This window comes from Buteo buteo, chromosome 8 (assembly GCF_964188355.1).
Source record: "Buteo buteo chromosome 8, bButBut1.hap1.1, whole genome shotgun sequence".
Taxonomy (NCBI): Eukaryota; Metazoa; Chordata; class Aves; order Accipitriformes; family Accipitridae; genus Buteo; species Buteo buteo.
In genome coordinates, this window is record NC_134178.1 from 14,814,529 (window position 1) to 14,837,984 (window position 23,456).

Here is a 23,456-nt window from a genome sequence, read left to right on the forward strand (position 1 = left end):
CTCTTTTCCTTTCTCTCTTTTCCTTTCTCTCTTTTCCTTTCTCTCTTTTCCTTTCTCTCTTTTCCTTTCTCTCTTTTCCTTTCTCTCTTTTCCTTTCTCTCTTTTCCTTTCTCTCTTTTCCTTTCTCTCTTTTCCTTTCTCTCTTTTCCTTTCTCTCTTTTCCTTTCTCTCTTTTCCTTTCTCTCTTTTCCTTTCTCTCTTTTCCTTTCTCTCTTTTCCTTTCTCTCTTTTCCTTTCTCTCTTTTCCTTTCTCTCTTTTCTTCACCTGGCTTTTTCTTAAAATGTCTACAGGCTTTACCAGTCTGAGATTTAAATTCTGGTAATATTATGGCTTTGAATTCAAATAAAGGCCCTGGTATCTGAGTAATGGATGATAATGTCCATCTGTTAAGAGGTCTAGGTCTTACCATGTAGAATTATGCTAGTCGATCCTCAGCTAGTGCTTGCTGCTGATGGTGTTGAATGATTGCTGTGATGGTGTGCACTTTTTATTCCTGATCTCCTTTCTTGTAAATAGAGTGTAAAGTAGGGGGCCTGGAAAGTAACAGCACTTGAGGCAACTCTTTCATCACAAGACCTTTTGCACTAAGGCTTGCAAGTATGGTTTGCTTCAGATACACACATACGGACGTTTTTAAATTCGGTTAACTGGGAAAAATCTGTATTATATTGATACAGTGCTACAACAACAATGAAGGCAGTGTTTGAACCAAGAGCAATATAGTATGAAAGACAGGTTACTTGCCTTTAATTAGTTTAGTGCAGTTTAGTTAAATCCACAGAACTTGTTGGTGCTAAATGTAATTTTAGAGACAAGTATTGGTATTGAAACACAGCACCTTTTTCTTTTCTTCTTTCCTCAACCCGGTGTAAAGCAGTTAAGCAAATTGTAGACTTGTACATTTCTGTAAAAAGAAAATTCTGCGTCACTGTGGTGCAGGGTGAACTCAGTGTTGAAACAAATGGTGATCACTCTAAGCCTGTTGTCTGGCACCCATATGTTCAGTGGCAGCTTCAAGCATAGAGATCTGATTTTTTCTGCAGCTTTGCCTTTAAACGCTCGAATATTTACTCTTTCACATTGCCATCTTGAAGGATAATTTTTCAGACATAAATGCTAGGATTGTATTTTATTGCTGTAAGTTTCAGCATAACATCTTCTAGGCTTCAAAACAAGAATTCACTCCTTGAAGAATGAGAGAGATTTGTCAGAAGAGTGATTATTTCCATTAGAAAGTGTATTATACCCATACAGTTGCTGATCTGAAGCCTCATAAACTTGACTACTAACTCCTCAGGCTGTGTTAGGCTGAGTCACTTTTTTCAATATCTTCCAAATGGATGGCGGCCAAATGATGAAATATAATCAGTCTTCATTACTTCGGCTCAGCTAGTAACTGTCTTTTAAACGGTACGTTCTTCCAGAATAATAAACAGTCAATACAAACATATTGGCTGAAGCTTGAAGTTGAGGGGTTTAACTCTTGTTTATTAGAGGTGGAAAGAATAATTAAAAAGTACAATTGAACGTACCTCTTTGAAATTCAAACTTTCCTTTAAAAGGCACTTTGAGATACAGAATACTGCGCTCACAAGGGTAATGCAGTGTGAAGACAACTTTGTGTATTTGAATAACTTGGTACACTACAGCACAATCAGAATTCAGTCGGACCGAATTTACATGTCTTGAGCTGCAGTTTTGATTCTGTGATTGCATCGGCTGTTTTTAAATTCCAAGTCCATTATGTCAGCTAAGAGAGTATGAAGTTACTTTATCCTGAATAAATCTTTCTTTGAGGATGGGAAATTTGAACTCTCAGCTAACACTATAATGAACCTAGATTTCAGGGTACATTTTGAGACAATTGTTTCTGAAATATTTCCGTGCATATTAATGTGTATTGTAGAACTTGAGATTCAACTATGAAACTTCAGAGTTTTAAAAAAAAATTCCAGTGCTAAAATCATGGATAGTTATACTGAAACTCCAAAGCCTTATTTTTATTGCTATCCAAGTTTTCACGCTTAAAAGTGAGCCAAAAATGTATAATCTACAGGACAGGAGACTCCCTTATTTTCTCCTATCATCCTCAAACCATAAGCATCATCCCTGCCTTTTAGGCCATAAGACAAAAGGCAAGAGCCCTTTGGAAGTATTTATTCCAGAAATGAAATTTGCTCTTTGGTCTAGCTCAGAAGTAACCCAAGAGCTGAGGAAAAATGTTGAATGAAAAGCACACCACATGAGAGATCTGAAATGATTCTGTTGATCACTGATAAATAGTCTGTATCTAATTTTTTTTACTTTTGTTGACATATTCTATGTATTATTTCAAACAAACAGTGCATTGTTGCCAGAAATCTTTGTCTGTACTTGAAAGGTTTGCCAGTTTGTCTCTTGGCTAGGAATGAAAATGTCTTTTATGGCAAAGTTGCTTCAGGAAAGAGAAAAAGTAGATACAGCAATGTAAGTGCATCTGTACCAGTAAAAATGTGTATTTGCTGGAGCAGCTTATTCTTTTTGGGAAATGGATTTAATGTATGCCATATGTGGAACTCTTTTTGCTGTTAAAAGCTGTGTTTCTACTAGGCTGGTTAGGCAATGCAGTGCATTTGGCAAACCATTTGAGTTCTGACAGGTAGTATGCTTTTTCTCTTAAGTGGCTTTCTGAAGAATTTGTCTGTAAAACTTAACCCAAGGACTGATAACAAAGTACTATAAATTAAAAAAATATTTGTAATTTAACTCCATGTGTTTAGGGTTTTTTTCCCACAGTAAATGCAAAGTTATTCGTTAGCTTGCAAGGCTTTGAGCTGCATGCGTGTGCAGGGAGAGTGGGTTTGCTTTTGTTTGTTTTGTGTTCTTCCCACTCCCCTCCTCAGATTAACTTTTGTTTCTTTATAACAAAACTTGCAAAGCCAGAAGGGTCACACCAATCATAAACCAAAACTATTTCAGTGTTGTTGTCATTCATTGAAAAACTCTTTGTATCAATGTCTGGATTCTAATAATAGTCCCTACTGTTTGCTGGTATTTAAGTGTGTGGTTCTGGAAGGAATGGCCCTCGAAGAGGGGATGGTTATTTGACAGTCAGTAGCTCCTTCCCCCCCCCGCTCCGTCAGCACTCAAGATAATGAAGGTACATAGGGACTGTCTCCTACTTTGACAGTTCAGAGCCCTCTTGGTCAGAGGAGCGCAGAAAGCCATTCTTCTGAGAGCTAATGCCACCCTGACTGAGGTGTGAGCCCCTCCAGGTTCCTGGTTTGTGCCCACTTCCAGAGGCAAGAAGTTTGCCAGCTAAATCCTCTGCAGGTTCAGCATGGAAAAAGGCCAGTCTCAGAAGTGCTTAGGCTGCATAGGGCTTTTTGGGCACCAGCTCTCTCATAGTGCTGGGCATAAGAAGAGAGAACTCAATGGTATGGTGGAATAAATTGTAGAGATTTAAGATGATGTGTTTTTACTTCACACTTGTGAATGGCTAAGAGAATTATTACGGGAAGTTACTGTGGCTTACTAAGCACAGGGTAATTTCTTGATCTGTGGTAACTTAATAGAGTAACCGAGAGGAGGGATGCTCCTCTGTTTTCTGTCCTTACCCTCTTTAGCATACAGCGGTAGGATGAACTACAGGACTTGAAGGTAGGTGCAGCGTGAGTGAGGATGGATAGAGAGGGGAAGAGAAGGAAATCTGCAGATGGGAACCAAGATACTGGGTTTTGTTTCTTCAGTGATATTTCCTTTTGTACCTCAGTGAACAGTTTTGTAACACTTGTCATACAGTCAAGTAGTAGACGGAGGTGGAATACGTACTGTATATTTTAATGCATCTTTCTTCTTTCTCCTCAGTCTTCTGTTATTCTGTGTATGTTTATTAGTGTAGTTCCCCAATAGATCTGCCAGTTCTTCAGTAAAATTTTTAACCTTTTAGTTCCAGTTTAAATAGTTCCAACTATTTGTTAGAGGTAAAAGCTTAAAAGAAGCTGAGTTTCTGTAGCAAATTTTATGACATACAGTCCAGGGCACGATGCTTTTCAAAGCAAGTTATATGCGAAGGCAGCCTGTCATTCTTGCCTGGCAATAAAGGGATGCTAGTGGGACTGCCAGTCTGCCTAAACACTGCTCTGACAGAAGCACCCACCCTCTTTTGCTCCTCTTCCAGCTGGCAGGGCAAGGGGTAGTAAAGAGGCAGCAACTTGTGAGGGACTGTGTGTGTTGAAGGGAGGAAAGGGGTGTCATGGGGAGTTGAGGTGTGGGAGCTTGGGGATGCAGGGTAGATGTGGTAGAGTGATACCAGGCTTATGTATAACTGCATAGGTGATCTTACGGGGAGCTGCAATGACATGAACAGCAACAGGTAACTACAGATTGACTGCCTCACACCTATATTCTTCCCCATAGCTGAAAGAGGTGATAAGAGCGTGCCAAGGGAAGCAGCACGCTGCTCTCACAGAAAGAACATCGGTGTGATATTGAACTGGCTCCTTCTCCTAACACCTCCCCTTCCCCAAATAAGGGAGGAGCACAGGGAAGGGCAATGCTTTCTGAATTTTCGGGTCTCTGCTGTTGACTGGAGCCTTGCTTGTTTTGTTCTTAAACGTTTTGCCTATGCTGCTGAGAAGCATTTAGCTGACCGTGTTGAGAAAGCATAGAGAGAGAAGAGAAGAGAAGGTGTGGGAGATATTGGAAATAGTAATAGTGACTATATGTAGAAAGCATGGAGAAAAAGACGATGAGGGCTATTGCAGTTGAACTATGAGACACAGTTACAGCAAACTAGGCTTTCCCAGCTCTGTGCTCAGAGGCTGGGTTTTTTTAACCAATCTTACAGAGCAAAATGGCTATGAAAATATAAAAGGTTTTTTACTAACTTCTGAGACAAAATTAGTGTTCAATAGAGATTGTTTTTCCTGGGTCCTAACTCAGTAGCCCAGGCTCAGGATCTGACTGACAGTTGAGCTTTGATCATGCTGGCTCCTGCAAGTATTAGAAGGCTAAATTATCTCTTAATTTGTTCACTCATAAAAGTTTCTTCAGACTTCTCCCTGGAGCTGTTTATTGAAGAAAGGCTAGCATGCTGCAGATATTTTCAGTGCATTCACCAGCACGATGAGACTCCAGTATTGATCAGCGTCTCTGCCCAGCTGAGGTAAATTAATGTTGGTATTATATTGAATCACCAGGAATCTCTATTGTTCTCAAAAGCTGGATGCAGTTGTGGCTTTTAATATAGCTCCTTTAGTGAGGGGAAGGTGTTTTACCACTAGGGGTCACTTATGAGCTGGATTTAGATCACAGTAACGCAAAAATTAAGGAAAGGATGGAAAACATTTTATGCATAGTGTGTTGTATATAGATTTGCATTAAAATATCTTTGCATGTTTGCAGAGACTGTCCTGTATAATATTTCCTCAATTTTAAAACTGCATTTTAAATTCCACAGGAATTGATGGTATGTAGTGTCAAAACACAGTAAACCATTTTCAATTAAGAAGTCTTGATGGGAGGTGAAGGGGATTCCAAATGTGGAACCACGTAATTCCAGGTGGTTGCTAAAGCTACCTTTTGCTTTTCGGTTGTTTATCTTCAGGGAATATTTACCATATATTTGGGGGAGAGGGGAAGAGAAATCTGGCAAACATTGCCTTTCTTTTACATTTTTATAGTTAAAAACGTGTTTTCCTTCTTGCATGATAGCAGCAAGCATGCGGTTTATGTTAAACAACCATGAATCATGTTTGTAGGCACATAATAATGAATAGCATACTTATGTTGCATTATGGTTTGTAAACAACTTTTTGGCTATGTATTGATTCAATAAATGTTTTTGATGATCATTTGGAAAATGCAAGAAGCTTTGAGGAATGAAAGAAAATATCTTGTTTATAGCAATCTCCATAAAAAGGGTCTTCATGCTGCTGTGAGAACTAAAAGTTAATGCTTTTTGTACTGAGTAGGGTTTAATCTTATTGTAAAGCTAACTGTGATATGAAATTATTATGTGCTGGCACCTGACCAAAGTGCCACTCATTGAAGTGTATTCTATCATGTTTCAAGGATTGCTTCAAGTCAGTGTGCATGACACTTCACAACCACTTTCTTCAGTAGGCATGTTCTTTCTGTACTGTAGAGAATGGAAAATTTTATTATCCTTTCAGAATGGCTTACGTAATATATATTTAAAACATTTGTGAGCTTGATGTTCATGTCTTCTGCTAACTTCTTACTCCTGAAATGATAAAGAATAGCATTAGGGTTGAGTACCCTTTCTTGAGTATAGGTCACTCAGCATAAAGGATTGCTAGCCAGTATGTGAGGCTGAGTTTTCTCAGTTTCAGTTTATCTTGGAGTTTGTAATAGGAATCTAAATTAAAAAAAGTAAAATCCACAGTGGCAGACTAATCCAAATTCATGTTGGCTCTGTGTCTAACACAGGCACACATTCTATCTTAATGTGAAGGCAGTAATTAAAGTGACTGGTCTTGGATTTTGTTTCAGCACTCAGAAGTTGTAACCAATAAACCTCTTGCAGTCAGGGTTCAGGGTACTGCCTTTGAGCAGATGGGTGATTTTAGATAGCAAGAATCCATAACTTGTGACAAACGCTCTGGAGATCCGTGGCAATTTGGCATCAATTCATTTACTATGACCTCACTGGTAAAGATCTGACAAAAGTGGAGTATTTCCAAACATAAAAAACTTGAGATTCTCTGACTGTCAGTGGGGCCTGTAGCTAATTTATGTAAGTGAGACTGGGAAAATGAGAACAGGCTTGGCATCAGCTGGAGTCCTGTGAGATGCTATCATGTTACCGTTGCTCAGAAATGACGATACATTTCCACAATGAGAAATCGTTATACTGGTTATCTAACAATTTAATTAGTACTTCTTTTGTATCTTTACTTTTAAACAAGTTATGGGTAGTTGATATAACATTATCTATTTTAATTAAAGGGAAACACTGAATAAAAGTATATAACCAAGAGGAAAAAGAAGTGTCTCCTTATATTGCTCTTCAAAAAAACATAAAACTGCAAACTTTAGCTGTTTTTGAAACAGTGCATTTACTACATTGAGGTCTTCTGAATGTATTTCTTTAACTCCTAACTATTCTTTGACAATTCAGTTACACAATAATGTTATCAGAAAAAAATTGTCCACAACATGAAGCTTATTATTTAAGTTTATCAAGCTGAATTTATTCTGGAAAATTAAGATGGGACTTCAATTACTGTTATTGTTAATTTAAAAGACATTCCAGTATTCTCAGAGTTTGTTGTTAAAGAAGACAAAGACTGCAAAAAAATTATCAAGCACGTCTTATGTCAGCAGTTGATAGGGAAGGGACTGTCTTAGAGATTCTGTTGTATTTATCATTTGATGGTTCATTTTGAGAAATGATTTGGGGTTTCTGACATGTTGAGGAAATCCTGACATTCCAGGTGCAGTGGGAATGGAATTTGGCATGTGACTATCTGGCTGACATTATGCAGTTCTTATAGTGAAAAGCTGATTAAAGAACAGCTGTTAGCTTAAATCAGAAAGTTTGCTGTAGTTTCTACTACAACTTTTATGTGAAAGCTTTTTTTATTTGGGTTGTAGTCAGTCTTCACAACAAGTGGAATGTGTTCCAGTTAAGTAAATCACTGTACTCAGTTACTTGGCAATTGCAGTGGTGACATTAATTACAAAGGATTTACATGTATATTGAAGCAAGGTTTTCTTAGAAGAAAAAATCAGAGTAAATTTGTTCTGTCTGTTCTCATGGTACGTGTATTTTTCTTCTGCCAATAAAAGTATCCTCTGTAAAAGTGCTGTTGTAGCTAAGTCCATCAGGGCAACCTGTATTCTTACAGTTAGATTATAGAAAGCTGTGTTTCACAGGATTACATGATTTAATTTTAAGAATTTCATCTGGTCACCATTTTATCTGTGCCAGTATTTCCTTGTGCAAGCACTAGAGGATCTAAAGCGGTGATGAAGTTCTAGACTTAAGTATGGCACTACGTCTGTATATAATTATATATACAGACTTGTATAAGTCTGTGTATATGTGTAGACGTGTGTTAATATGTATATTTTCAAAAAGTCTGTATATAATCTTATTTTATTAGACATATTGGCAACCTCAAGTTTCAGATATTGTCATCTTCTTTCTTTACCCCTTCATTAATAAATGCATAATATAGTAGAAATTATGAGAGTGACACAGGCCCAGAGAAGATGACTGGCCCTGGAGAAGAACTCCAGCCCTGAGAAGAGTTGAGATGGGAGTTACTCATCTAGTGTGTAAATTGGAGCATGCTCCTTGACTGATGAGGGTAAGAACTTTTTTGAGAGAGAAAAATCTCAGGAGGAAGAGCTAGTGGATCTAGTTTGATACCAGATGAAAGAGAAGACAGACTCTATGTGGGAGGAGGAGAGAGGGGAATGGGGCAACAGCTGAAGAGGCAGAGGTAAGGAGCAAGACTTGACCATACAGAAAACAACTTGCATTACTGCATTTTCTAGCATTCCCTACAGCTGCTAGTTATTATAATGCATATCTAATAATTTTAGCTATAAAATTTGTGCTACTTTGGACTGATCATTTCACTAGGATATAAGATACAGGACAGCATTTGATTTTTACAGCTTGTTTTATTGAGAATCACTTTCCTTATCTAGCGTGGATTGTTTCTCAAGTGTGTACTAAATTGTACTGTTGAACTTAGTTAAGGAATATTTTAAGTACTACTTCAGAAAGCATTTCAAAATACCCTTCTTAATTTGTAAAAACTGAATAAATGTATAATTAAAATAATTGTTAAAGCCAGGCCTTAGCAGGATCAGTTTTGAGGAGACTAATAGTCTGTCTCTACTTGTTTTAACACGGGTGAGAATCTCTACTGCAGTTTAAGAGTACTAGAGGCCATAATAAATTTACAATTTTAGCACATGTTGAAAACTAAGATTTGAAGACAGAACAATAAATAATTTAAAAACTTAAGTCTCTAGAAGTGGGTACACAGACTGCCCAGTCTTAAAACATTCTTCAGACAAACCACCTAGATTTTTGCTCAGCTTCTTGCCCTTCAATATAGACTTAATATAAAGGGAATACCATGCTTTAGCAACTCCAGAGAGAGAATCTAAATAAAGATAAGGTGACTTTTATTTGCTAAGATCCAAATGTGAAGGGAGATTATGGATATAATGTGTATTACTGAATAGTATGTATATGCTTCCTTTTTTCTGTTTGTCATATCTTTTTTGATGTTACACTTGCAACAAAGTAATTAGTCATCATTTCTTTGTAACTTACCTTTCAACTGATTAAGTAGGTCATAACTTCAGTAGAAAAAGTTACATTGTTCTCATTATAAAAATTATTTGAAAGGAAGAGCAATATTCAGTTGGAGAGGGTGTATCACCATCTCTGCTTTAAAGAACTGTGCCTGGATGCTCTCTACTTACTGTGTAAAGACAACTTTTAGGAACTGAAAAACATCTTAACATCCTCTGAATTTTAAGATGGAGAGAACTATGTTGTGGGAGCGTGTCTCAGCATTTCAATGTAGTCAAAATTGACGAAAATTAATTCCAGGAGGTATTTCTGAAATTCTTTTGCAAGATAAGGAAAAATAATTGTGTTTTGATGCATAATCATCAAGATTTAAGTAAAAAATTACATATGGCATGTTTTGACTTTAGAACTCATTACATGAAATAAGCAATTATCCATGCATTTTTCTTGCCTGGAAGATATACTTTTTTTCTTTCCAAAATGGAATTGTTGGTATTACAACTAGTTCATGTACCATAGCTACCTGACAGGAACAGCAGCTGCAGAGATAAAAGTTATCTAATTAGTTTTCCATTTTTTGACTGCATTTTACATATTGGTGTATTAGTACAATGTATTAGCTGATGGAAGAGAAAATACAGTAGCTGAAAGCAAATGCTTACTCTTATGTTTTGCTTCCTATTGAGAGAGGGGCACTTTCCCAAAGTTACCATAAGCAGTATAAGCTGCAAATTACCATAAATATTTGGGCTGCCTGTTTGAATTCCTGAGGTTTTGTTAGAAGTACCTGAAAATATTTAAGCTTGTACTTTTGTCTTTAGAATACTTCTGTCATTATTTTAAATGAGTGTAGTTGATATCAGGAATGTTTTGAACTGAGTTCAAAAGATTACAGTCTTTCATGGTAGAATACTTCATTGGAACTGAGGCATATGCTCTTTGGCTCACAAATCCTTATGATGTAGATTGCTAGAAGATGAGTTAGTTACCTTATGCTTGCTGTGTTTTTCTCTCGTGCATCTGCTGCCGGCCACTGTTGGAAAAAAGGTGCAGATTTAAAGGGGCATATTATATTGATATGGCTGCTGCTTTGTCCTTGTATTCATATTGTTTGAGCAGCAGCGGCTTTTGACATGAGCTGCCCCTTTCTGCCAAGCATTAGTTGCTTTTTCATTTGAAAGAAAAGTTCATCAGCTCTTGCAATTATGGGAAGCTTTTCCTTCTATCTGTTTAGCCATAGGCAACATCTGGAAAGCAACAATGTTTAATTTGGTATTTCAGTCAAATGGTACGTATCAATAGCTAGCAACGATAAGGATATGCTTTTGTTATCTCTGTAGCAACCATTTCCTTTTGGAGGTGGGAGTGGACTTCAGTCTTCTCTAAATATTTTCAAGTTTTTTTTCTATCCTATGCGATCCACTCTGTCTAATCATGGTCTCCAATTAGCAGTCCAGGAATAGCAAATTAGACATTTTTGAACCGCAGTAAACCTTAATATAATTACTGCTATCCCTATTGCTGCATACAAAACAGTTTCTCCATCTTCCAAGGATGTCTCTTCCTCTTAGACGCATGATTATTTGCTGGTAGAATGTTACTTTTGCAGCCACTGTCATATTCCTGATTTATGTAATAACACTAGCTTGACAAACTGAAAGTACACATCAAACTTTAAACTCAAAATTAAATAATAATTGCTTTGTTGTCAGTATCCTGTTTCCCCAGCTATTAAGTTCAAGAAACAGAGACCCAAATTGTCCCTATTTAACCAAGGATAAATTAATCACTAGGTGTCACAGACTGAGTATACAGACTTTGTCTGTAGCTTGAGTTCATTAGTTTGTGTGCAACTATTCTGGAAATGCATTTTAAACTCTTTTTTTGCTTTTTAGTACTGATTGAAGTAATCCCTGAAACTTTTTCCCTCAAGACAATTTGGTTTTAGAAGTTAATCCTCTGGTTTGGGACTATTAATTAAGGGCCTTCAACAAAGGTGGTTCATATTTAATCAGTTAAAAGTTCGTCTTTGGAGTGGATGTGTGCAGAGCTCGTTTTCAGTCTTTTAAAGCTTTTGCTTCATTCTGACCAAGTTCTTGATTTCAGAAGTGTAGTCTGGGTAGGATGTCATAGTCTTAGTCCTCATTTCTGTAAGACTCTCTTGCCCAGACCTTGGCTATTTTTCTTTTTAGCATTCAAAAGTTTAAATTCTACCGCTTTCTATAGTCAGTCAGGGGCTAGGAAATGCACAATATAGCCATATGCCTTGGGAGCTGGAATCCCCTTTCACTCACTAGCTGCTGAGCTGGAATGAAAAATTACATTAAGCTCTACTCTTACTCCACTTAAAAGCTTTTATACCTACCTGGTCAGAAGTTTGAGGCTTGCACTGCAGTCACTAACCTTTGCAATAGACTACATTAGTGCCCATATGCAGCAAGCATTTACCGTTTATATAGTTTTCGGCAAGTATTTCTGTAACGTTGTGTTTTGTTGTACCCTCCAGACTGCTGCCCCTCAAGACATTTCCTTACATGCGTTAATACTAAATTTTAATGGGAAAAGTCTGAAAAATGAAGCCGCCATCTTTTTCAGGTGTACTATTCAGTTGAGCCTTAAAACAGTGCAAGAGCATGTTTTCGAGCATTGTGGTTAGATTTTAGTAAATAAGTTCTCTTTGGACTACATTCTACATGAAGTGTTACCATTTGAATTAACAAATATTGCAAAGTTTTGTTTGACAGATTGGGTCTTCCCTCAACTCTTTTGACAGTAATAGAGCATAAATATCCCAAAGCACAGAAACAGGTGGTTATCCTCAGAGACAAGTCAAGGGAATCCAAAGTCCTTCAGAATAAAGAATGTGCCATTGTCAAAAATGCTTCTGACTGCCTGTATTTGCTTCTGTTGACCGCTTCTCATACACTGCCTTGGTCTCGAGTCTGTTCTCGTTTGCTTCTTTGAGTGCCTTGTTTCCCAAAGTCACTCGTAAACCCCTGAATTTCAGGCATGAGCTTTGACTTCTGGTGTGTTGTCTGCAGTACTCTAAGTTCTGTATGCCAAACGTCGTCTTTTGGAGTAGAAGCTAGTGATGTATATAACTTGACTAAAGTGAACTCAGCCCTGGAGTAGCTAAAGGGTTTGTCTAGATAAATGTTTGGCCTTATCCCTGTGAGGGTTAAGCATGTTGTATGTCCATCTTTAAAGGACAAATTAAATTTGTGGGTTTTTTCCCATTTATCCCTGACAATTGCAGAAATGCTTTCAGATGACTGCTCTTTAAGGAGGCTGGCTCTGAAGTTTGTTCTTGAAGCTGCCTGTGTATGAGGACACTTATAGCTATGGGAAGGTGTATTGTATGATTTGCTTACTATCTTCTTGGTTTTCCTCTGAGGAAAAATTTTTACCTCTTTTGTTCTGAACAAGGTTTCAATCCCAGCAGATGAAAGTAAGTGTTACATCTGAAAGGGCTGAAAAAGGGAGAGAAGAATTACAGTGCATTAGAAAACATACAGCTAGGATAACTGTAAATGTAGTTTGTATCATTCACTCTTACAACCTAGCATTGTAGTACATGGGTATGAATACGGTATTATTTCCCCATGTTTTGTAAGAAAAATATATTAATTTGTGATAAACTGAATGTTATTGAGGCTTCCTTCAGAGTTCTCGATTTGATATCTAAATTTTACATTGCTGTATATGTACGTATATGACGTATTTTTGAAGCATGAACGCTAAATAAAAAGCATTGGTTTACTTTTTTTTTTTTAAATAATCCCATACTGTCATGTTAATATTTTTTAGGATCCTTGATTAGCAAGGAGATCTTAGTTAACAGCGAAAGTTAGTAGTTGTTATCTTAATACTGTTTTTTATCTTCGGAGTAGGTATACTATAAATAACATACCAAGCATGTTCTTGTCATTATAGCATATAATTTCCAAGAAATTCTTCCTTTCTAAGATGTTTCTTTTAGTATCTTTTTTTTTTATATTTATAAACTGTTTTGTCAACATGAATATGTTTTAGAAAGGATTATAAAATACATGATACATGTTGAACAGTAGCTGTGCAACTTTAGAGACATAACTGTATTGTAATCTCTGAGTTGTGGTACATGTGAAAATGTGTTGTGGTTTCACCCTAATATTTCACAGACATTTCTTTAGCTCAAAAACCCCTGCAGTGTGACAGAATTGGGAGTTCTTGCTCAGAAGAAGCAAAAATGAGGTACAGCTGAAATCTTGTCGTTTGAGTTTAATGCATGTTTGCAGTACTAAGAGGAGAATCTTTGGCTCCTGTTCCACTATTTCATATTCATGAACACTAAATTCACTCACATTTTATATATATAAACCTGCCGAAAGGTGAAACAAACCTGATGGAAAACCTTAAACTAAGAATTGTGTATTATCAGTGCTAAGAAAAAATATGTTCTTAGGTTTTATTTACTTAACTCATTCTACTACTAATTCCAAGACTTTCAACAAACAATTTTTACCTCAATTTAAAAAAAAAAAAAAAGAAGAAAAAAGTTTTGGTACCAAATAAAAATACTATTATGTGATAGCTGTTTAACAGAGCCAGTTTTACCAGCTGAATATATTGCATCTAATTTATTGCCCTATTAGCTGAGAACAAAATTCTCCTGTATTTTTTTTCTAGTCAATACGGAATACTTTTGAGAGTAATTTAAAATAAATGTGTACAGCATTTAGGGTTAGATTTATATCTTAATTTATTCTTCTAAACATGAGTTTTGGTTTTGTTTTTTTTTTAAACCCACTTTAATATGCATAATGTTCAGATTTTAGTGCGAAAGTGGAATGTCTTTTCCCTTCTGCCTGGTTTCTCTATACTTATTTTTAGCACAGTTGCACTTATGCTCAATTTACTGTAGACTTTTCTTCAAAAAAATAACAACAGTTTTGTTACAAAGTAGGTGTCATGAAGAATTAAATGGTCAAACCATAATTTATCACGCCTTTTTCTGGTAGGATAAATCAACACCTACTAGTCCTCTGATTTATCAGCCCTTTCATTGCAACGCTCATTTTTGTGAAGTGTTATGTAGTGATGTTATGTCAAAGGTAGACCTTGTTCTTATTGATCCTTTACCCTCAAAGTCAGCTTTATAGTCTGTTGCAGCAAATGTACCCCAATTACTGTGCTATGTTATGATACCAGTTTACCTTGTGTAGGTGGTCATATACTGTTTAATTTCTGAGATTAAGAGCTACAAAATACCAAATGAGATTTCGTCCTGTAATTTTTAGTATCCTTTAGTTTAAACTAAAACTTCATTATGGATGTTATGAAATTATGCTAAATATGAGGGGGTTTTGATGCATACATTCTTTGTTCCTTTCTTTTTGTGTGTGCATTTATGTGCTTAAATGTAGTTTTATGGTAACATGCGATTACAATTTTTAAAGTATGCTTGGCTTAAAACCTGGTTAAATTCAATCCTTTAGTGATTCTTGACAGAGCTGGATGTTCTGGAATAGGTTTTGACATCTGAATATGGGCTGTTACATTCAAAAGTTTTCAAATAAGGTTTGAAACTGACTTGGCAAGTGTTTGCAAAGGATTTAAACATGTGTTTAGTACGTCATCTTGCTCTGCTACCTGCATCATAAAACCTGCAGTTTTGTTTTGGTAAAACTGATACTGAGCCTAAACCTGTTTTTTCAACTTGCATCATGCATTGATGGTGCATTTGTAATTGTTTGAGGAGTACTTATTTTGCTGTTGTTGTATGTGAATATGGAGCTGACTTATTCAGTGTTAATAAAAGTTAATAAAATATTTTAGAATATTTTTAATACAACTCTTTTTTTTTTCACCATAAAACACAGATGGAATTTTAAATAACTTTTTTTTTATTAGAAACGTTGCACGGGTCTCAAAATCAACACAGGCCACAGTAAATTAGTGCAATGTTGTAAAATACTGCTTCATCAAATTAAGGAGTTTTTGTTTAAGTAGACTTTTGGCCTTTCAGAATGGAATATGGTTCGCTTTCATATGTAATGTGCTTTTTTCATATGCATGGATGGCTTCAGGTTTTTTTAAAGATACGCTTTCAGTTCTGGATGACGTTTAGCCTTTGACCCAGCCACTTTTTTACAATAAACAGTTTGTTGATGAGAGCAGCTGCTGGGAAGATTGCTTCCAGACTGTTCTGTTGCAGCTGAGTAAGAAAAGCGAAAGCCAGCATGCACCTTACGGCGTTGCTCTGCTGTCCCCCTGGTTCCTCCGCTCAGCTCTGGTTTGCGTTGAGGACAGTGCAGTGGGGCCTTCTGCAGCAAGCCTGGTCCTGCGGCTGTGAAGGCTGTTCCGTGAGGGACCGTAAATGGTAGTACTTTCTCAAAACTGAGAAATCAAAACAAATGTCTTCTGCTTAGGGCAGTACACATTCACTCGTTTTCATATTGTTCCCTCCTTTTAAGAATTTTTGATGCTTTTTTTGCATGTAACAATAAAGAAAAAATGCGATTGCCTCATTTCCTGTATTTGTTTTGCATGACTGAATGATAGCATGTGCCTTCTAGTAACTTAATACCTAAGCATAACACTGTGCTAAAAACAACAGAGAGATACTGATACAAAAAACTTGACATGAAGACCATTTTCCCTTTTCATTGCTAGTTGATTTCCTTTTATCTTATTTTTAACCTTATTGACAGCATTCTTTTCTCTACAGAAGGTAACATCTGATATATTTTTCATTAGTTGGTGAATTCTGACCTGGGCCCTGCAGCCTGTTTTTAGAATGGACTGCTGCACATTGGATAAATTAATTTTCTGCCTACATACAGTGCTTTTTAAAGCTAAATTTAATTTTGGATTCAAATTTAGGCACAGATTTATGAGCAGTTGCTGGACATGTAGACTGGGAATGGGTTGAAATCTAAGATGCTTCATGTTCAAAGAAACGTAACTGCAATAAAAAGGATAAGGATACCTTGCAACACTTGGTTAAAAATCTTTCCCTTTTTTGGACAAGTTATTCCACGTTATCAGTTGGCAAAACAGACCCACTTCTATATGTGACTGTTTCTACTCCCCATACTGCTGAGATGTTGCACTGTATAACTGTTTATGTAATGTAATACTTGTTTTTAAAAACACACTGAAGCATGGAGACAAAAATAAGGAATGATCTTTCAGAAATGATTAGCTTTTTCTGCCTCTCTTTAGAAAGTATATCATAGATTAAAATAACTACCCAAACCACTAGAGACTCCTAAAAATCTGGCTGGGTGTGAATTTAAAAAGTTACCAAACCCTGCCATCTTTCTAAATGCCCTTCCATATTTTAAACAATCGACTCATGTTTTGCACCGTATCTGGGTTTAGAAAATATAAAAAGATTATTAATAAACTGAAACAGATTTCCTATTTATGTAGTATCCTGAGAACGCATAGCAAATATCAGCCAAGTAACTACAGAAGTTCATGAGAACATGAAATGAGAATGCACCTTGGTTGTACTATAATAAAATCTTTATGAAGTTCTTTGGGGGATGGGGAAAGGAGGGAGTGGAGAACTGGGGAATTCTTTCCTTCCTAAGATTTTTGTGCTATGAACTAAAACACCAATCTTGAAAATAATGGCCCTCTGTGTGCTGAATAGCATAAGAGAGATGCACAGATTCTCCCCTGACTTAGCCTAGAAGAGTGACCTCAGCTAAAATATGTCTTCCTATTAATATAATGTGCAAAACAAATGAAAATATTGTAATTAATCTGAAGATAGATTAAAATCAGCCAGTGGGGCCATGGAGGGAAACATCTAGCTTGCAGAATTTTTATCTATTTCCTTGAACAAGGAGTGAACTTTGAAATTAATTATAAGCAGTTAATATTAAGAGAAAAGTTTTGTATATGCTTTCTGAAAATGAATTTGAATACTTTATATATTTCAAATCATATTTTGAACATGTTGTGAATAGCCTGTGTTTTACAGTTCTGTTTATTCTTTTTGTTTCAGTTGATACAAAAGTCCATCTTCAACTTTACACTTAAGTCTAAAAGGGCAACTATTAAGGACTCCAGGCATTGATGTGTACTTTGGTAATGTTATTATATATTAATGACATCTGAACAGTATTGAAATAATGATTAGGACTATCTAATAAATTAACCTGGTTGTCTGGTTAGAGACGCTGGCTTTGACACACAAACACAAATAATACATCTGCTATCTACAGCTTTCCTAAGTCCTGCTGAACTTTCAGAAGATGGCTGCTGCAGCTTAATTGCCAGTATTGTTTTTCTTGAGATGGAAGAGCAACCTTTCTCCCATCTCTGTGATTGTTTCTGTGGAAGAGGTTACAGCAGGCCTATTCTTCATCCTCTTCCAGTTCCTCTGTAAGACTATGATCGCCAAGAGATTATCCTCTTTCCTCATCTGATCTATCAAGTTTTGGTTTTTTTTTTTTCTCCTTTCTTCAGTCTTTTCCTAAGGATAAAGACATTGTACTGGGTTTCCCTCCCTTGTAAAATAAAGTAATACCTTTTGATGAATGATTGTAGTACTAAACAGTATTTATAAAATGTTTTACAAAGCCTCAGTAAAAGGTAATATATACATGCTAAGGTTTAAAAACAATAAGGATAGTATGTAACTTCACATTTTTTCTGCACCTTCTGTATATTGACAGTAAGGTTTTTTGGTGCAATTTAATATTTATTTATTTATTTATTTATAGCATTTTTCTGTATTGACTAAGTATGAACATGATTTTAAAATGGGGCCATGGTTGTGTTATGAAACTGTCATCAGCTTCAGATCTCAAAGTATGGCATTATTACAGGAAGTAAAAACACAGGCAACATCAGAAAAGCATTTTGTGTGCCTCATTAGTCAGAAATGTCTGCCAAAACCTTGCCCTCTTGTGCTAATAGCTGACTTTTCCTGCTGCTGGCCTCCTAAGTCACTAGCATTCGGGGCTGGAGTTGCCACTGTAGATGTGTTTTTCGCTGGCACCAACCTACTGCTTACTACCACATTGGACTTCAGTTTGTTTCTGTTGGATTCAAGAGATACTATGGAAGCTCTCCAGTGGCTAATTTAACACCTTCAAACTTGTAGGCTTGTTGAGCAAAGCTGTGTAATACAAGGAGGATGTATTTTTTTTGTGTATACGTATATGCATGTGTGTATTTTTATAATCTACAGTTGAAATCAGATTCCAAAGGCCGTGGACTCTTTATTAAAATATGTTCTTTTCTATCAGTGCTGATACAGAATTCATATGAAATATATACATTTGAGATCATACCTGAACCAAATAGCACTTACTTGGAAACAGCCAATTCAGAAAAAAAAGGTTAGCCATATTGAAGGTGTGATGTCTATAAATGTGGTTGTGCTCCAAACGGGCTATTCATGTGCTCCTCTAAAAGATTGGTACTTTATGCTTGTGTGATCTTCACTTGTCTGCAGTTGTTAAATATATATGCATATGTGATATAGTCAGTACATCAACTGGTAATATATGAATCAATGCATCAACTGCAAACTTTTTTAAAGCACAGTGAAGCAAAAATAGAGGTAGTTCATTGGAAATTATTACATTTTATGCAAAGGAAGGAGAAAAATTATTAAATTTTGTTCTACCTATGTATCCAGAAAGTGAATACTTGGCCTCACTTACTCAACAAGCAACAGCTAAAATAGAGTATTATATTACAGTCACAATATTGAGTCACCGGGTAGAGCATCAGTAGTTAAAATTATCTCATTTTTCCTCCCAAGAAAGGAAAGAGCTGACTGATGTATAATGTTTGTTTGGTTTATGGCATTATATTTTTAGCTTTCATTTAGTTTTGCCTCCATGTTTTTAATAGAAACCAAATGAATTTAGGCTGTGACTGAATTTTGTCTTAACAAAGAATTCCATTGATACAGAGTTTAAGACCTATCGTCACAGAGTTTGATAGAAAAGAGCAGCTCCCAAACATGCCCAATGAGAGAGATACTTGCATATATATGTGTGTGTCTATGAGCGTACATATAAAAATAAGAAAATACATCAAAATTCTCTCTCTATATAAATATAATGTACAAATAAAGTCTTGGATTTGGGATTATTTTGAACCATTATAGCTGAAAGTTTATGTGCTTTGTGCATAAGTCTCATTGGTTGATAGAGCCCAGGTGCAAATAAAATCTTCTCCATCAGGAGCTGTAATTTTCTGTTATTTTATACTACAACAGAGAAGGGTCCTTATGCAGCTTTTTTTTGTCTCTTATGTCTCCCTCTTTTCTCCTTTTTGTTCAGTTTCAACCACTAAGTAAGCATTAGGAAAAAGTGAAACTAATTATTACAAAAATAAGAAGAATTTTAAACAGCAAAAGAAAACTTCCGTTACGTAACAGTTTCTTCACACACCTGACCAAACTCTTAAAATCATAGAAAGCAGATGTTAGATCATAAACAAAATACAGCTTTTACTCTTCCTTCTTTACGTTACAATTACCATTTAAACTTTAGTTCAACAACTTGCAATGTCAGACCTCCAGTCCTTGATACAGTGACCCCTAATAAATCTTTGTGCTGATCAGTGGAGGAGCTGAGGGTGTGTAGTATGCAGTAGCTTAACTCTCTATTTCTCTGAATTTTGTGACTTAACATCCACTATATCTCCCTATCCACTCAGAACAGCTTTTCATTCAGTGACACTTTCAGTCTGATAATCAAAATTCTGCTTTTTTGATCTGTTTGTCTGTGGGTACCAGATCAGTGAGGCTGTCACTGCTTTGAAATCTCTCCATGCTTCTGACTGAGAGGATTTAAGTTGTGCTTTGGAGTACTGGGGAAGAATTTGTTAGTGAGAAATGGTGGTAGTTCCTGTTGGTCTAGTGCTTTTGGTAATTGTTTTTTACAATGCATTGAAAATATATTGTGCTTTTACCATTTAAAATCTGTGTAAAAAAATTTTCTCGTTATAAATATTAAATTTATAGTTGATTATTTTAACTGTGAAAAGCCAATTAGCTCTCTTGTTGCCAAGTTGTTTGGTTGATGTGTCAAATTTCATTCTTACTTTAAGAGAGAAGGCAATATCTTTGCCTTAGAGAATGTACATGTAAAATGTCATTTGAAAAATAAAGTTTTAGAGGACGTTAAATTTGGCTTGGCTTCAGTTCTCCTATCCAAAACTGATGCAGTAATGATGAATAACAATTTCAGAATACATTTGTGCTGCCCTGAAACAAGTTATATTTACAAAGCATGTTACTGGTAATATGCGTAATACAGATTTTAGTACAATTATCTGCAGCTACTTACATATATATTGTTGTCTGTGCCTGAATAAGTGACAGCTACAGCTTTTTTGGTGGCATACTCCTTTAAAGCTTGTACCTGCGTGTTTTCGGATTTTGATAATGGTCAGGGTAAGCAGTGGCCAGGAGTTTGGGTATTCCTTACCTTGTGTTGGGTGCCTTGCTTGACACACCTGATCTGGTCCCAGAGGTGTGGAAGGCCAGACAGTTCCTGAACCAACCCTTTTCATTTAAATGGCCACCAGAGGTTGCTGCAGAACGGCAGACGTGGCTGGGGATGGGTTTTGAATTCAAAGCTCAATCCTGAATTTAGCAACAAATCGCACAGTTAGGTTCTGACGTGATTATATTCCTTTTAAATGGAGTTGTTATATTCCTTTTAAATGGAGTTGAAGCAGAGGTTAACCCTGACTTCTTATAAAATGTGATTATTTCATTATACAAAAATGTACTTCTCTGTGTGCTAGTATAATTGTGGGGACCAAAATGCATTGGTTCAGCATCCGTGTTTCTGTAACTTTGTGTGAAGGAGGTTCTTAAAACGAAAATTATTTTTTCTAGCATGAACTTAGACAGCACTTGAAACTTTGCTTTATTAAAAATGTAAAAACATATTTTTTAGGAATTTTTAAAAATCAACTGTTCTTGATTATGTATTACTCATGTTTATATTTTTGATCAGCTCAATAAACGTGTACATTATGGGAAAAATTAGCTTCATAATTATACACATGTAACAATTCTTAAATGGTTCAGTATGTGTTAGAAACAAGAAAATTAAATCAAGAAGTAAACCTAAAAACTATGGGGAAAAACTCACCTGAAAGAATATACTCACGAGGATAAATGGTAGGAATTGTGTGGCATATTTGTAATAATGTAACATCACACATAAATATATCCTATTTCAGTCTTTTCAGAAAGTGTGCTGTGGCAAAAGTACACCAGACATTCTGACACATAGAACTGAGCACTTTCATTGTTTGTTTAGAATGTAATAATACTTTAAGCACCTTTATTTTTTAACTTAATGTCTGTTTTTGTAAGTCTGTAAACCCGTCCTTAAGTGAGTTAAAATTATGTTTTTGTGTCTAGGAATTGCATGCTCAATTATACTAAGTGAATTTCTGTGTTTGGAAAGCAATAGGAAAATGCACTTTCTGATTAAGCACAGTTTTTCCATATACTCCCTGACAAGAATGAAAGCTATAATTTTTCTAAATATCTGTTACAGCTAATACGTTAGTCTGTGTGTGTGTAAAACAAGTAGGATAGTGTGTAAAGAATTTAGCAGCAGTCTTTCAAAGCTATGATATTACGCTAAATGAAGACAGAAGTGCTTCATGCAGATCAGTCAGAGAAATGCTCATAAAACCTTTAATGCCACATCATCATTTACGATGCATACACACACACACAAAAAGGGAAGAAAATACTTAAAGCATATTTTATCCAAGAAGTTAGATAGAAAGAGTTCAGACGGAGTTTTAGAAAACCAAGAAATGAGAAGTAATTTCTCTGTAACTAAAATTTTGCTACTGAGTCACTCTTAGATCATCCTCGGGCTTAGAAGCTAGTGCCTGATTGCATTTGGAAAGAGGCTATTCCTTTCTTCGTGTTATGCTCTGCTGCCCGTACTACAGAGCTGCAAACCAGTAAGTCTGCTGACATTCAAAGAACGTCACACAAGAAGCAGTGTCTGTGTGAAACTTGAGAATGTGTAGTTTCTGAGGATGGAAAAATCTATAAAAAGGTGTTAGGAACAGGACCACTTTTCTCATTCCTTCTTAAGATATAACAATGGGATTTGGAAAATTGGAGCAATTCCTCAGATAGATAACTATTTATATAGGAAGTTTGCTCTTAATTGTGGGTTGTGGGTTTTAAAGGGTTGGGCTGGAGCTCAGAGAGATCTTATTCAAGGGCAAGAGAGCTTAGTCCTGTCTTCAGCACTCACGTAGGAAACACTCATATTCTGGTTCCCAGATATGGCAGTAATGGGAAGGAGGGGCATATATTTGGTCAGAAGTTTTTTATTTAAAAGTCAAATGTCTTCCTCTTAAAAATTTAAAGGCAAGAATCACTAGTACATTATTTTCAGTAGAATAGAAACCACAATTTTTGTAGTTTCATATATTGTATAAAAGACCACTCTGACTCTAGAAGGAGAGCTCTTCGAAATTTAAGCTACACGCTTAGCAAAAAGAAGTCCCAGCATCTGTGTTCGTGGGCTGTTAACTTACGATTTCTAAAGACATGGCAAATGTTTCATATCAAATCTCTCAGAATAGAATTAGATATCTCCAGAAAGAGTTCTATGAATGTGTAACAGTTGTTTCAGGGTGTCACCAGACAGGTAATAATCCTAGTAATTCATCTCTTCATTTCACATTCAAAAAAATGTATTTCTAAATAACCTAAAATAAAGGAGAGAAAAATCAAAGTTTTGCTATGTAGCCATATAAAATTATATATGTATGTACATGTATATTTCACATTTAAAATCTTTTGCACAGAAATGTGTGCTAGCTGTGCCACTGACTGGGACAAGGACAACAGAGCATATATACGACTGCATTTCATACACTAGTAGAATTTTCGTAGTTGTGTGCATTCTTGAGTTACATGCTTCTCTTAGCTAGCTAATTAACAGCCACTTTTGTCTATATTTAAGGTAATAGCAGTGAAGCTTCTGTTAGCTGACGATATGAACACTTTTAGTAGGTATTCTACTGAGAAATCAGTAAATGTTTTTCTTGGCTGCTGCTTTATCCTTCAAATCGAGTCTTAGCAATGGACTAAAGGACTTCCAGCAAAGAAACTTAGCATGTTGAAAAACCTGCATAATACAGATGAATGTGTGCACTCCA

At 36.0% G+C, this 23,456-nt stretch overlaps 1 protein-coding gene across 2 annotated transcripts in view; it reads left to right on the forward strand.

Moving 5' to 3' along the window:
- The window catches only part of HLCS (holocarboxylase synthetase), a 138,157-nt gene that overhangs the window by 24,010 nt on the left and 90,691 nt on the right, over positions 1 to 23,456 (forward strand). The window lies entirely within an intron of this gene.